This window comes from Manacus candei, unplaced genomic scaffold (genome assembly GCF_025592945.1).
Source record: "Manacus candei isolate 608988 ecotype Guabito, Panama unplaced genomic scaffold, ASM2559294v1 h1tg000014l, whole genome shotgun sequence".
Classification (NCBI taxonomy): domain Eukaryota; kingdom Metazoa; phylum Chordata; class Aves; order Passeriformes; family Pipridae; genus Manacus; species Manacus candei.
In genome coordinates this window covers 23,077,494-23,094,702 of record NW_026138062.1, presented here as the reverse complement: position 1 = coordinate 23,094,702, position 17,209 = coordinate 23,077,494, and the positions used below count along the sequence as shown (strand labels likewise).

Genomic DNA, 17,209 nt, shown 5'->3' with positions numbered 1-17,209 from the left:
ATTCATAACTCTTCACAAATCACTAAATGCTCAAAAATGAGAGAATAACAAATACACATGGTGGAGGAGTATGACAAAAACAAAAAAAAAAGCCATAGCCTTTTTAAAGATTATTATCAAATAGAAAGAAAGTCAATGCTTCCTAAGAAAGATAGCAATCACAAGTTATCAAGGAATCCCAATAGTAATAAGCTTGGTTTTCAGCTTCAGATGATCATTTCCCAGTATTTGAAGGGCAAGTATGAGAAGGAGTACTCTTCCCATCAACTTGTATTATCTGAACATAAGCAGCAAAAATTCTTACACGGTAGCTAAATATTCCCTAATGGTGTAAACAAATTAATAGCTCTGAAAGTTACGTATTTTGTTTGAAATTATTATTGTGGATACAAAAAGCCAGAGACTACAATGATTTTCTTTTAAATGAAAGTACACAAGGAAAAATAAAATAAACTAAAAATTCTGTCAATTTATGGAATATGTAGTCCCAGATGTTCTCCACCAGATATCGCTTTTTTTCCCTCTTTTCTCCTTCCTCCTTATACCTACTGCTAACCTATTAAAAATTCCTTCTTCATTCTTATGCTTACCAGCTTTGTTTTGCTTTCTGGAACCCCCACAACAATGGAAATTGCCTGCCCTCTTTGCTGCCAGTGCCCCGCAGAAGGCTGCAATCCTGACACAAGCTCTAACACCAGCAGGTAGTTAATGAATGGAGGATATACTGTCTTGGGGTGCTCAAAACTCACTCTGAAATGGCAGGAAGACAGCCCAACAGCAGGAAAAGTACATCTCCTTGTACTTATTCCTGCTATAGGAATAAGGAATAAATCTGAAACCAGTAGGCAGTTGCCCCTTCTGCTACCCTGTAAATTATATTCTTGCCAGGCCATTGTGTAAACTCTTTCAGTTTCCTGAGAGATTTCCTGATGGGTCACAGTACTGGAAGTGACACCTACAGCTATTGGAAATAATGGCCCATAGCTGAAGCAAAAGAGAATTAATGACAGCACTTTTTATTCAAGATAACAGCCTAGTAATCCGTATCAACACTCCAGAGTGAGTTCCTACAACAAAACCAAAAAAAGAAGATAGACAGTTTGTTTGGGCTGTGAATAAAAAGAAAATATCTTTTCTTTTTTTCCTCCCCCAAAATTCTATCATCATTATTTTCCATTTTTTCTCTCCCTTTTCTATCACCAGTGAGTAGTTGAGGGATATATTGCTGAAGACCTAAGCTTTTCCTCTACAGAAGTGATATCAATATGTGTTTTTTACAGAGTCCTGACAGTGATTTCAGTCTTGATCTAAAAATAAGAAAATAATTCTCCATTACACATTTTCAATATTGCTTTAGATCTCCTTTTGTATCTCTTCTAAAAGATACATCAACTAATGCAATAATGTTATCGCTTGTGTAATGCTCAATTCTGATGCACCTGACTAACCTGTGTTTCCACAGACACTTTAGGTGAAGGGAAAGTCTGTTTGAAATGGAGACGAGAAACCAGAATATTGTCTCTGTCAGGAAATTGCAATGGTATGGGTCACATCTCCTTTGTTGTCTTGTGTCATGCCCACAAAAATACAGAATATATAGTACGAGTCGGATTTGGCTTCAAATGAAAGTGTCTTTAGCTGTGTGTCATCTGTCACTCATATCTTTAAGCTCCCATTATGCAGAGTAGAGATCAAGGGCTCCAATCAGTATCACAGTTCATACAGGTATCCTGTTAAAATCATTTAGGGTACCTGTGACGGCTTCAAAGACTTAGTAAATATGTCAGAACATACACAGGAAAGAAACTCTTTGCTAGACCAGCAGCCAAAGGATGAGACAGCTGAACTGCCAGTATACTAAACTGTCCTGTAACTGTATAGGAAACAGCATTTTTGGGGGTTATTTCAGCCTAGGAGACTGCCCTGCAACATGGCCATCCTGCTTCCCCCTTCAGCAGCTCTGTCCATGGATTTCTGCAGAGGTACAGGCACAGCAAGCATTTTGCTAATATGCCTACATGGTGCTGCCAATTTTTTCTCTTTCATTCCCAGCCACACATATATCATTATGCTTTGACATTGTTGTTGCTGACTGAACTTAAAAAGTTTTTTTATTCCATAGGTAATTTGCAACATTTGATTTAAATAACTTGGAAACCATAACTAGTGAGTAAAGCAAAAAAATGTCTGCATAACTTGTTGGTTCCTCATTAAATAGCAGAATCCTTCAGGATTTATTATTATTGTTATTATTATTATTACTATTATTATTAAATATAAAATTATCCAAATGTACCAGCTGAATTTGGAGGTGTAACCTCTTTGTTAAGTTTTAGTCAAATACTAATGGAAATGTCCCAGACCAGAAATCAGATAAAAGAAAGTTAATAAAGGAATTTCTCAGAGACCTTTTGTAAAATGGAGATTTTCTAATGAAGGAAGCAAATTATTCAAAATAGATGTAAAAATTAATGATAACTACCTGATGCTATTTAAACAGACAATAAGCATTAATAAAAAGGAAGGTTTAACAACTGCGTTTCATTGCAAAAAATATATTAGCCACTTTTCACAGTCTGAAACCTTCATCAATCAATAATAGATAGTACTTACTCTCTCCTGCTGGGGAGCCTTTTTTATATTTTTAATAGAATACATTGAATGTAGGTTACCATAGTTACAGCAGAATTTCAGAATAAGTTTTGTTTTATCATAATTGCTGCATATTAGTATATAAACAGCTGAACTCCGTTTTCCACCAGTAGCACTAATTTGTGCCTAGAGACAATTCTCTCCCCTCAGAAAATTGAACAACAGCTTAAAATATGCTATAAGTTTGTGGTCTTCCCCAGAGAGAGTGGAAAGTTTCTGCAAGTCAAGCTGTTTGTTGTTTAGAGCCTAGGACTGCTGGGATCAGTAGCACAGAAAGGTGAAGCTGCAAAAATCCATCACCAGCAGTAAAGGGAAATTAAAAGTGTTCCCTACTCCACCCCAGACATGCTGAATTATAACCATAATACTTCCCATCACAATTGTTTCTGAGCAGACCTGAACAGTAATGAATTTGGCTGGGATTTTTACTGAACCATATGAGAGTTCAGAAACTAACAAGGAATGCAACATAAGATCTATAAAGTTCCCAGTTTTTATCGTCATAGTGTTTTCTAACATAGGAAACTATCATTCCCAGGTTACATAGGCTAGGAAGTAAGAGCTTCTTCATCATGCATTCCTTATTCAGCTCCATAAAGACTAATACTCATCAGATATCTGCTTTATTCTTTAGAGAGTGGAATTGTGAGAGTAATTTTTTTCCTGTGTGAATTACAGGATTTTTAATTTCTCCCAGAAATATTGAAAAGCAGGAGATGATAGCATCACAGAAAATTTATGTGTGAGGTAGAAGGTAAAAAGCCTAACTGAGATCTCAACTACTAGCTGAACTGCTCCCTTCAAGGAATTACACATGCAGAACTTCCACTGCATTACCCTATTGTTCCATGTTAGGAAGTCAAACAAAACTTCATATAATATGCTGAGGTGCTTGAAAAGCTGACGTCTGAAAGGGTGGTTGTTATGTTTTTCTGAACAGAAGAAAAGTCTTCCAAGACTAGTCAATAACTGACACCCCAACAAGACTTTTTTCTGTTTCTTTTAAAATGCCGTGGTCCTGCAAGTAACATGCAAAGGCAAAGACAGTATGTCATATACAATTTGGAAGGACAAGAAACTAATGTCAAGTTGAAGATTGTCTTCTCCAGTGTGACAGCAATTGTATGGATCAATGGATTGCAGCAGATAGTAGTCTTAAACATGCTACACTTTAATTACTACAGTTTTGTAGCAGAAGATGGCTCAAGTGGCACTGCGTAACTGAACACTGAAAAAAAAAAGCACATTAACTTAGCAATGCCTATTGGTTTCCCTTTTAGTCAGAAAAGAAATTCTTTTCATTAATATTTTTTAAATTACTTTATAAAATCAAAGTAAATATGTCTAGTAGTATTTAATCTTTTCATATCTTATTTTAAAAACTTATGTTTTGGGGATTACTGTTATCAAGACAAGGAATTAAGGCTTCACAATCTTGGCTTTAGTCCTGCTCCAGTCTAGAAGGATCGTATCTTCATAATCTTCACCCTTGAGATTTTAGGGTCAGGATGTTCAAGAAAATATCTATTTTGCTTTTGAACATGAACTTACATGTTTACACATCAATATTCTTACCTGAAATGCTTCCTCCTCCTTAACAGAACAAGGCGAGGTGATTTACTTAAACCTGGTAGGTTCAAAGAGTCCCCCACACAAAAAACTTTCCTCACACAATTAGAAAAGCTGAATACTTTAATTCAAATCCAGAGTTGTCCACAGATCATCCAAGAAAAAGAAAAAAGAGAAAAAAGGTGACATCTATTGGATAAACTGCTGGTTTTACCTCATCCAGCTCCAGTTTGGGGTCCATTTACTTTATGTTTAGAGTTACAGTTGCAGAATAAGTTGCTTTTGTCATGCACTGGAGAAGAAGCAGGTGCTTGTGCTCACCAAGGGTGGCTGTTTATTGCTTTTAATGGATCTTTCAATGTTTGGTTCATTTTTCTCCCATTATCCATTCTCATGTCTTCATCTAGTAATATAAGATACTAACTGCAAAAGTGCATCATGAGACCTGTAAGATTTATGTATAATAGTTTACAAGCACACAGAAGGTCAGTCAGAAGGTCAGTCTTTATCCTCAAATATTTTAGCACAAATAGACAAGCTCAAGATAAAGGATGGGAAGAAAAGCAGTAGAGTGTCTCATTCAAAACAGTATAAGAGCAGACACCAATGTCCTTCATCCCATATACTCTTTATAGAAGTTTTATGGTGTCTTTGATTAATATGGTTGTTATCAGTTTTCTCTTTTTACTCCATACCAAAAAAAGCCAAAGTACTTCAACGCAAGAGTTGCAATGAAAGAGAGTGAAATTTTCGATATCACTCAGCAATTAACATCCTGCTCTCTAAAATATTGACCTTTTGTTTTGTACTTGAACGAGACATGGAGCACTATGAAATATGTCTAGAACAGCGCATTTAATCTTGGCCATTACTGTGCAGAGAATTGGTGTCTCCCACCAACTCCATACATAATCAGGTCTTTCATCCACAGCATACGATTTCAAGGTTGTCTGGACTGAGCTCCTATTTTCTACTTTTTTTTTCTTAACAGTAATCTTCATGCATTTGTTCTCTCCTATAAATTCCTCTTCCTTCTGTATAACACCTTTGTATGTCAATTTAGACTACACCGGTAACTAATCTGCCACTTATTTCATTTCTTCCTCAGCTCTAAACAACAAAAATACAGAGATGAAGAAATAGACACCCGTAAGAAAAGAATCACAATTGTGTTGAGAAGGCACTATTAGTAAGAAATGGGGGGAGGGGAGAGGGGGAGGAAAGTAGGGCCTTGTTCTTTAAGAGACATTGAACCATTGACCTTAAGCATTTTCTCTTATGGTCCAGAGTGAAGTTGCTAAAGTACCTCACCACAGGAAAGAAATGAGAAATTTTGAGGGCTATTGAGCACTGAATTCTCATGGTGGCTCAGCAAAATGTTACTTAGAACAGGTGTTTCTCTAACCGTGATATGTTGGGTAAGTTTGCAGTGTTCAATAGCCCCGCAATACCTCTCTAATGTCTCTAGTAATAGTACACTGGACTGCCAAAGAGTACAGAATAAAACCTCTCTCAAATCTGGTTGAAGATATTTGTAATTCAGCATATGTTTCTTGTACAGCTATTGTTTTCCAGAAATAAGGAGGAGTTTTGGATCAGGCCCTGAAAGGACCCACCTTACTGCAAGTGACTTCTTTTAAAAATATTTGAGTCTACTATGCTAGAAGCTTGACCTTTCTCTTTTTGAACAGAAAGGGAGAGTTTTTATTTCTCAAGAAAAAACGTGGCTGTTCAAGAGGTCAACTCGAAGGGCAGGAAATCCCCCATAGGACAGGTATAATTTTAAGGCTCTAGGCCTATACATCGTAAGAACAGTTTGGAAGCAATCTTTCCCACAGTTTTAAATCCAGACGCTATTATTATAGTATAAACATAATATGGCCAATTTGCAATTTCAATTAACAATAAACATAACTATTTAATAAAAATGGAAAACAGATGGCAAAAATAAAATAAAATGCCCATGGCTATCAAATTTGCTCAAATTAAATGGAGGAGCAGGAAAGAAAAACACATTCAATAAAAAATAAAAGATTTACCAACCCTGAGGAAATTTGTGAGGACTAAAAGAGAGAAATGACCGGAATGAATTCTCCCAAAGTAACTTAAGCATTTTTATATGCTTAGACTCAGTACTTCTGTACTGGAACTTTGACAAATACTGTAAATAGGAACAAATATATAGAATATGAAAAAAGTTTGATGAAACAATGTGGCAAGTGACACTGTTTGGTACCATCATCATCACTGTAGCAGGTGCGTGAGTCATTGAATGGGCTATGATATTCCTATAGGTTAAGAAGAAAATTTGACTAAATTAGGAGGGAAGGGAGACGGTTGGGTTTTTCCCAATGCCAAATATGGAGGCTTCTTTTTTTGTACTTCAAGTAGAGCAAGTACTTGAAGCCCTGACTACCTGCAATGGGAGTGAACTGTAAATAGGCATATAACACAATAAGGTCACAGATTCTGACCGCTGTGATTATCCAGGGATATTTTACTAGCTGCAAAAAATTTTATTTCAAAGGAATTGTATGTCATTTCACAGTACTGGGCAAACTATTCTTGGCAAACATTTTAACTAATAAATTAGACCCTTTTTTTGTTGGCAGATTATTAGTAAAAGTATTATGATCCCTATAAATGTGTTCATTTTCATTAAATTATTGTGGTGCTTTGTACAAACATTTTTCAATCAACTTACCTGTTGCAAACTTTTCACTTAATTATGTCCTTGACTACTCAGCATGCACTATTTCTTATTCAAAGGGTGTGATTGGCAACTTCAGTTTCATAGCAGTTTCCGTCACTACTTGCCTGAAATTCTAAATGTCCATAAATGGAGTAGGAGAATAGCTGTGGTAAAAAGATATCCAAATGGGTTTGGGTTTGCAAGCTTATTGGTTAATGAATGGGAAGATCCATTCCCAAATTATCCTTCAAACAGGAACACTGGCCAAATGTTCGGTATGGGTTTAATGCGTCATTTTAGCAGGTTTTACATGAGTCCCTTTGGTCCAGTGAGGCACCTGAATCCCACGTTGTCAAGGACCTACAACCCTTCTTTCTATGTCAAAGACAAGTCAGGATATTGTGTTGCTAATCATGTCTCCCCCCAAGGATTACTCCCTCTGACCGTGAACACAGCTGAATTGAAAAGCAATTCAGGACTTGCCAGAATGCCTGACAGTTTCTTCCGCATTTTCCAAGCTCAATTTCAGGCAAACAGTACCATGATGATATAGCAAGTACTCAATACCAACATTTCAAGCCTCAGCAGAGAGAAACAGAACTGACAGTAAGGCCCTTAATCAGGATGCATGAACAAGCAACAATTCATTTTACTCTTGCAGAGCTGTGCTGGGCCAAATAAATCTTCTCATAAAGTTACAGGAGGCGAGCTAAAAAAAAAACAACCAGCAACAGAAAAAACCCACCCAAACCAAAAAAAACCCAAACCTGACCCATTTTGAGCCCCTAAGTTTAGAGAAACCAAACCTGAAAGCTTTCATGTAAAACTCAAAATCTCACATTCTCACATTTTCCAGGTAATACATTGCACCTTCTGCGCTTTTTGTCATTGTGGTGGTTATGACTTTAGTTGCTGCTCCAGATAATCCTTAAAAATCACACCTAAACTAGTGATGACAGAAACAGAGGCAATTCTAGCCTGTCCCATCACAAGCCATGATTTTGCTCTTCTGCTCCACACACAAGTACTACAGAACCCAGAGAGGAGCTCTGCTCTCTTGTATACCTCTGAAAACCATTAAAAGGGGGAAGGTTCTGTCCTGAAAAGTCCTCTTCCCTGACTGGGTCACCTGGCAGCAGAGGAGATGTGATCAGAGCCTGTAATGAGGAGAGACATATCTAAATCTCAGTGCTAGACATACCCCTTGTGTGAGCTGGGTAGTTGACTCTTGTGAAGTGCAATCTGCAAGCCATGAGACATCGTAACAGCTGACACGACTCATGTTCAGAACATGAGTTTTAAGGATTCCACATATATGCTACATCACTCCCTATTGAAACAGATACAAGAAATTAATTTAGGGATCCCAGTTTTCCAAGTTTTCCTTCATTCTACCTATCAATTTAAACCTCAGTTACAGTCAGTGGGCACTTTTACATATAGGCACATAGGTAAAGCCAGATGCTGCCAAAGTACTTAGAAAGCTGAAAATTTTAACACCATGAATTCACATAGAATTATCCACTGCTTTATTCCTAGGTGAGACTTTTAAAAAGAAAAGGTACAAACTCCTGGCGTCTGTACTAGCAGAGCTTCTCTTCCTGTTCTGCACTCTCTGTGCAGAATGCTTGGCTAGATGGGAGCAAGACAAACACAATTCAATGATGGTAATTTAGGCTGAGAAAAGCTGAATTATAAAGTAATGTTATAATGCCATAATTGCTCTAGAACTGTGCCTCATGTTTAACAATAGCTGTCTGCAGTGCCATTAAAATAATGACTTTCAGATTTGCCAAGACTTTTATTGTGAGAAATCCTGGCCACAAACACTTACAGACCGCTTTTTCAATTGGTTTAAATTGGTGTGCATCCACTGAAGTCACTGCATGAAGATATGACCTTTATGCACAAAAGACCCAAAACATTCAGCAGTTAGGTAAGCAGACAGTGTTCTGGTAACCTTGGATGTTATGACACATGACTCAAATTTGTTCAGAGAAGCTGAAGTTGTTTAAATTGATATACTTAAAAATACAGAACTTTTTGATTAAATGTATATCATGTATGGGGTACTTTTCATACCTATTTAGACCTGTTGCAGAAGTACGAGTCAGCTATATGCTGTCACATGTCTGAATATATGTAACTTCTAAAATGCTGACTCAGAGAACAGATCTAGTCTTCTTTTCTACAGCCACCCTTAACAGCCTCTCATATAGTGACAGAATGATGATCTTATCATGTTGTTACATTTTCCTTTTGTTGAAAATATGCCTAAACAAGTAAAAAAATACTAGTTTGATCATCAGAATTTGTCATGCTTTATTGATACAGTATCAGCAACATGTATGTCTTTGTTTCTATCAGGTTGCTAGCTAGCACAGAGAAAATGTTATTGATTCACCACTCACTGTCCTAGAGGTAAGGCTGTCCCAACTTTGATATATTCACATATCTAATATCAGAGGCAGAGCAGTGGGGTGGTGTTAAATGCTGAGTTTTCATTGAATTAAACTACAGCAGATAACACCTTTTTTCATCATGGTTTTCTCCTAAGTCCAGAAAAGAACCACCCAATTCAGCCTCCTGATGATTGTGCTGTCTTTGAAACCTTGCCTTATCCCTAACTGACTTTTTAAATTAATTGCATTATGGACACAGTCTGACTGCACACACTAATAGGCATCAGAATATACACAAGAACAGCTCTGAGGGGTAATGAAAGAAAAGGAAAGGAAAGGAAAAGAAAAGAGAGCAAGAAAGAGAGAGGCTGAGAAACTCCTTAAGAATGCCATATGAAAAGCTTCACTTTTAGCTTGTGCATGGACAGCTACAAAGTATTTGCACAAATAAACCACCTTGGTCTAAGGTATACTAGTATCCAAATAAACTCATGATTAGTTCATAAAACTTTTGTTTGAGTTAATATTGCTTTCCTGCATTCTCAGTGCAAGAAGGCTATAAGGACTCGTAGTGCAGACTTTCCTTCTGCAAAAGTAGTTAGGAATTTCCTCCTCTGCTCAGTCCCATTACCATGAACACAGGTGATGCCACTTGTGATGAAGCCATGGATCTGCCTAATTCCTCTTTTATTTAGTATTAGTCTTTAAACTTCCTCATCTCTTTGCTTGAAACTAGCTAATGGATCTAATAGATATTGAAGAGAAGAAAGGCTGACAAACTACTGCAAACACAAAGCCCTGATTTTCTTCAAATGTTAAGCTGAAAATCATTCTCTTGCTTCTATTCTTTTTTCCTCTACTTAGTCAACAAAGGCATTGACTTCAAGTGTATTGAGTGGTTACTCCATGATCAGGGTCTTGCTGCAAGAATTTAACTTAGACTTTCACAAGCTCAGACATTAGATTCCATATTGCCATTTTAAATATTCCTACTTGGGTAAAACTTGTTCTGCATCTAATTTTAATATAAGAATGGCTATACAGAGTGATAGCCAAAGTCTATCTAACTGAAGATCTTCAATGCAAGCTGCAAAACTGCATCTCTCATTTATTCAGTCTTCCATTTGTAAATAGAGGCCATTTTTTATATCAGCATACATTTTTGTAGGGTTTAAACATCACACCAGCAATGTAGTTCACAGTTGGTTTATATGTACCATCTGGGCTTTGCATATAAAAAGAGGCACCTAGCCTTAATTTTGGAAGCATTTGCAGGAGGATCTGTTATATACACTGTGCTGGTTTAGTCTGCTTCATGTTTGGAAGGTAATAACTCAGTAGTATTTCTAGGACTTGGCATTTGGTGTGCCATCTGGGGTGGTAAAGACTCTGCATATGGGATATGGTATGGTCCCAAATATTTTCTCTCTCTAACACCCTTCCCACTAAAGGAAACTTTCTCTTAAAGAAGCAAAATTCATTGCAAGTGTAGTATGCTGCCATGAACATGAAAGCCAAACAAGTACATATAGTGCATTTCTAGTCACACAGTATTGCTCCCTCACAATACAGTTCTAATATGACAAATAAGTGTTGCTTGTAATCACCTTAGTATTTTTCTCAACTTTCTCCCATTGTTCTTGTTTATACTTTTCTACATCACACAAAGCTCCTCTACATGCTTGAGATTTGTACTTCTTTGATGTTTGGAGAAAACCAGGTACCTTCTATTTGTTAATTAGGCATACATGGACAGCTATATTTTCAGGTAATCTAAGCTTTTTAGTACTGATTACTAAATTCATGGCAGAAAGGTATTTCAATGCTTGTATGACCCAATATTTTTAATCTAGCCCAGTACAGTGTGTCCATTTTAATCTTTCTTCATTTCATCTGACCATTTGGATATCACTTATAGTTTCTTATAGTTTGTTTCATTGATCATTCCAAGAATCCAATTTTGTGCTTTGAGTGCCAGAGCTGTATAGACTACGTCTGTTTCTGTGATCAAAATTAGACTACTATTCTCACATATTACTGTATCACCTTATTCCATTAGGTAATAATACATAAGCACCTATAATTTCACTTGCCCTTTTTGTTGTCCTTTCAAGTTGTTCCCATTATCTGCCACAGTTATATTCTATTCTCTCATCTTTTCCAGATTGTTAAATACTCGTTCAATATTCAATCCAAATTTTACCAGCAGTGGTGCCTTGCACTTTTATAAATTATTTATTATTTTATCACATCAATCTCTGACACATTGTATTTTTCTTTCCCCATAAGGGCATTCAAAGCTCCTCCTGGTTTATGCCATGAGTAAATGTTGTTAGTGAGCTGATGCATCCTTTTTTCCAAATCAGGGAAGAAGATGTTAAACCAGCCTTGATTTAGTACCAGCATTGCAACAAATGACTATGTATCTTCCTTCAACTTGATCTATCAATATTCTTTGTTTATGGCCTTTGAGCTAATCTTCAATCCATGCAACAGTCCACATATTTGTCAATTTGAATTAATTGTATGAGATTTCATGGATGCCATAGCAAATGCTTTACTGAAGTCAAACTATATTAGGTCTGCCATTTTCCTTTCATTTGCTTATTTGGTAATGCTATCAGAAGAAGCAATCAAATTTGTCTGATAAGATTTTTTTTCTTAAATCATGCTGCTTCTTTCTCATGGTTTTCTTATGCTCTGGGGGCTGTTCTGTGCTTGTAAGGGATGGTTCTTCCACACATTGACTCTGATTTGACTATTTGTCCCCCAAAAAGCAAACTCATTGTTCAGCATGTTATTTTCAGGGCCCAGCACTAGGTTAGGGGTCTGTTTCAGCACTAATCAGCAATGGTCTTTTATATTTATTTCAATGTATTATAGGTTAAATCATAGCACCAATGGTTGGGTTATTCCTCCCACATATAATGTGAGTTTTATTGTGGATTGAAGAAAACCAACAAAACCAGAAGAATCAAGAAGCAAGCCACAGTGTGTCCCTTATGTGAATTACAGAAAAAACATCAGCCATTTCCAGCTAGCAGACTCATAGCATTTTGAAAGGGTCATTGCCCAGGAAATAAAATTGTATTCATTTTGAATACTATGGGTTGTTTGTTCACAGCCATTGTTGTCGCAGTTGCCTCCCTTTTACCTGACATGGCAGAGATTAAACAAGAGACCTCCAACATGGAAATAGATTAAACAAGATACTTTATAAAGCCAAACTCCACAGTTAGAACTGTTACATGATCACAACTTGTGCATTTTGATTTTCAATACACAGCACCTTTACAGGGAGACAGCTTCTCTATTTGTTACTTTGGTAGTGCTACTACAATCCTACTTCTAAGACAACAGAGGAACATCAAATCACAATAATCTCCCAGTGAAATTTAATGTTCTCTGTACAAAAGTAGTGTGGTTACTGGTCTGGCTGAATGACGCATGTGGGCATTTTGGGTTATTTCTGCTGAATTTCATTCTCCACTTTGTGTCAGAACAGCAGTTACCCAACAGGGCCCTCCAGCTACCTATCAGTTCCACAGGTTCTTAAAACATATCTCTCCCCAGTGTTACAATTCTTGCCCTCACTGCACACTTTCCAGCCATTGTCCTTTACAAATATATATTTATTTCTACAATGAGTTTTCAGTTCTCACTGTTTTCAGTTCTCCTATTAGGTAAGACAGATGAGAAGAGAGGTAGATATTCTGGGAATCATCTAATCCATCTTCAGACATCTAAAGGACAGGTGATGAAACCCAAATTTCTACTCTAAGCTCCCCTTATTGCCAGAAACCCTTCTAGCTTCTAGCAGACAATGTGATCTGTCCCAGAGGCCTATTTTGTAATAAAATAATCTCTGCCTAGAATTCAACATCTCCAAAAGATGATATTCACCTATTTCACTACAGTGATGCAAAGGAACTTAGAAGATTAACTATGTTTCAGATGTCAAAGTTATGGTACATGAATCCTACACAGTGTCTCATAAAGGCACATAAAAATAATGTCATAAGACAAACTGATGAAGGTCTTTGTGTCTCAGAAGAGCAACTCCTAGTAAATGATCTCAGCTGAGTGTAAGTCTCAAATGACAACATTTGCCAGCTGCACAAATTCTGTGGATGTCACTAAGGGATGATATTATCAAATCATCTATTTTGTGGTATAGTCATACCTTTATCAATTTCACTAGGGGTCTATTGTTTAATATTTGTTGAGAACTGATTTGAATGTTTCAAATGTTGTAATGGTCTAATAATAAGATTACTTCTTATGTAGGAACAAGGGTGGTCCTCTCCTCTTTTTGCTGACACAAAATCAATTTCACTATTTACCCTAAAAATCCCAGTAAAGGACCACTTACTTAAAGATTTTTTCAAAAACTTTATAAATCTGTGGGCTTTTTCCTCTCTAGAGCCTAAACCTACACACTGAAACAATTTATTTGTCTGTAATTTATCCTGAAAGTGGATGTGTGGAACTACAAAATTTCTCCCCCTTCCTTTCTCTGTTGTTTTCCCTGGGTTTTTTTTTCTATCAAAAAGGGACTTATTGTAGCTGTCTAGCTTTAGCTCTGAAAATGTATGGGCCAATCTAAAATATATTGCCCTTTCCCCCGAAACAACAATTGACACAATGTAGTCCAGTTCTACTTACATAAAATTTAGAGTTTCGTAGTGATCCATGACCTTGTAAGGCTCATTATTAGATAGATACCAATTTGTCATGCTGCGCCTACCTATCAGCTTTTCTAGTCACTCACTTCATGCTTCTAGTGGCAAATTATATTTGACTTTCAATTTAAAATCCAGGGTACTTTAATGTAAAACCTCGGTATAATAATGGTGATGAAGCAGCAGGGCATGCAATTTGACAGAATGGATTTTTCTAGTTTATTGTGGCAGATTCCCCTCCCCCAGCCTCCAAAGGGAAGAAAAGGAAAGAAAGAGGAAAAGAAAGAAAGAGAAAAAGAAAGCCAGCAACACTTTCTTGAAACCCTGGTGACAACTGGAAAGATGGCAGATACAGCAGCAGGTTGTCATTTAAATATGTAAGCTCTATCTTTTTAAGTCACTCACTGAGCACAACTTAAAACACATTAGATGCATCATGACAAGCTATAATTCATGAATCCATGAATGAAGTTTTAATTCCTTTGTAATAAAAAAAATGTTCAGACCTCTTTTGCTGAATTGCTGAACTTAATATATGTTACACAGTTCCTGTCAGGCATGAGTAATATTGATGGCTTTTGTCTTGATGCCAAGCACCCACTATTAAAGGTGTCATAGGCATGTAAACCCTGATACAAGGGATGCATTATTTCAGTACTTTTAATGATGATCTGGTTTTGATCAATGCTCTATATAGGATATATGTGCAGGGGAAACTTCCCACTTCAAGTAAAATGTACATTGATTGTATTACTATGTTTTGGGGATTTATATTTTTATTATAGGAACATATCATGAGATGAATTCTGATTGGACAGTATGAAACATTATGGAACACATTTAATTTGCTTTCTCTCCTTTTTTTTTCTACGTGCGGAGAAGGTCATACATGCATTTAAAATCTGAGCTTCATTTTGAATATGATTCAGTTCACTAAATTTGGTCACCCAGACATTAAGTATCTCTGTAAAGCTAATTGTGTAAACCCTTTGAAGAGTCAACAGAAAAACAATAACTCTTGGAATAACTCAGTCACTGTATTTTAGGGATTCACCCCAACCAGCTTTAGACTTCTAACAGTTATGTATTGAAGTTCTAGGAATACCTTTAAGCATCCTTCTTAGTCAACAGATAGAAATAAGCATAAATAGAAGGTGACTCATCTGATTCATCTTATACACATTATTTAGGATAAAATTAATCACTGTCTAGGAGTATTTATTGCTCTCTAATAAGGGAAATATTGAATAATTTGATCAGACTTGTACGTCCAGATTCAAGTTATATAGGTTAGCATAGGTGTTTCTTTTCACTTCAACTCTCAAAATCCTGACAAACAGAATGAACTTGCAGAGAAGCCTGTGTCTCTCCTTTGAACATCAACAATTTACTCTGGATGCTCAAGTTTCAGATAAAGAGGATAGCAGACAGCAAGATTTCTTTATGAAAACTCTGCCATGTAATTCCTGGACATACAATGGCATACAGTAAAGATTTTGCCAGACATGGGTTTTTAACTGCTAGACTGAAGCATCTTCACACTGAAGTAGTAAAATTTTGGTTTGCTTATGAAGTTTTGAGTCTGAGCTACTGTGTAGTACACCAGACTGATGTATGTAGAGCAGCTACACTTTTAAGTAGAAAAAAAAAAAGAGAAGAATCATAGAACTATAGAATCATTAAGGTTGGAAAGGACCTTAATATCATGGAGCCAACCGTCAACCTATCACTGCCAAGACTACCACCAAGCCATATCCCTGAGTGCCACATCTACATGTCTTTTAAATACCTCCAGGGATGATGAGTCCACCACTTCCCTGGGCAGCCTGTTCCAATGTTTGACAACCCTTTTGGTGAAGAAAATTTTCCTGATATCCAATCTAAAGCTCCCCTGGTGTAACTTGAGGTCATTTCCTCTTGTACTATCATTTTTTACACGGGAAAAGAGACTGACACCCACCTCACTACAGCCTGCTTTCAGGTAATTGTAGAGAGAAATAAGGTCCCTTCTAAGACTCCTTTTCTCCAGGCTAAGCAACCCCAGCTCCTTTTACAGGACTTGTGCTCTTCACCAGGTTCATTGCCCTTCTCTGGACTTGCTCCAGCACCTCAATGTCTTGTAGTGAGGGGACCAGAACTGGACACAAGACTTGAGGTGCAGTCTCACAGTTGCTGGCTACAGAGGAAAAATGACTTCCCTGGTCCTGCTGACCACACTATTTCTGATATAGGCCAGGATGCCACCTGGGTACACTGCTGGCTCATGTTCAGCCAGCTGTTGACCAGCATCCCCAGCTCCTTTTCTGCAGGCAGCTTTCCAGCCACTCTGCCCCCATCCTGTAACATTGCATGGGGTTGTTGTGACCCAAGAACAGGATCCAACATTTCATCTTGTTGAACCTCATACCAATGGCCTCAGGTCATGGATCCAGCCCATCCAAATTGCTCTGCAGAGCCTTCCTGCCCTCCAGCAGATCAAAATTCCCACCCAACTCAGTGTTCTCTGCAAATGACTGAGGATGCACTTGAGACCCTCATCCAGATCATCAATGTAGATATTAAACAGGACTGGTGCCAATACTGAGCCCCAGGGAACACCACTTGTACTAGGGCACCAGGAGATGTAACTCCATTCACTACCACTCTCTGGGCCCAGCCATCCAACCAGTTTTTACCCAGCAAAAAGTGCACTTGGCCAAGCCACGAGCAGACACTTTCTCCAGGAAAAACATCAGGAAGCAGTGCAAAGTCTTTACTGAAGTCCAGGTAAATAAGATTCACAACCTTTTCCTCATCCACTAAGTGGGTCACTTTGTCATAGATTAGGTTGGTCACACAGAACCTGCTTTTCACAAGCCCATGCTGGCTGGGCCTGATCCTCTGATTGTCCTATACATGCTGCAGTATGACATTCAAGATGATCTGCTCCATAACCTTCCCTAGCATTGAGATCAGGCTGAAAGCCCTCTAGTTCCTTGGATCCTCTTTCCAGCCCTTCTTGTAGATGGGTTTCACATTTACTAGCCTCCAATCAACTGGGACCACTCTGGTTAGCCAGGACTGCTGGCAAATGATGGACAGTGTCCTGGCGAGCATTTCTGCCAGCTCCCTCAGTACTCTTGGGTACTCTCTGCATAACCTCACAGCATCCTTTTAGTCCTCCTGAGAGGCCTGCACCTTCTTTCACAGGTCATAAATTCTCCTTTCTCTCC

At 37.6% G+C, this 17,209-nt stretch overlaps 1 long non-coding RNA gene across 1 annotated transcript in view; it reads right to left on the bottom strand.

Annotated features, from left to right (window-relative positions):
• LOC127467211 (uncharacterized) overlaps positions 1-16,319 on the bottom strand; it is a 490,203-nt gene extending 473,884 nt beyond the window's left edge. Inside the window, exon 1 of the long non-coding RNA XR_007903011.1 lies at positions 16,242-16,319. This is a non-coding gene — a long non-coding RNA (uncharacterized LOC127467211). The remainder of the gene's footprint in view (positions 1-16,241) is intronic.
• Positions 16,320-17,209: the final 890 nt, after the last annotated feature.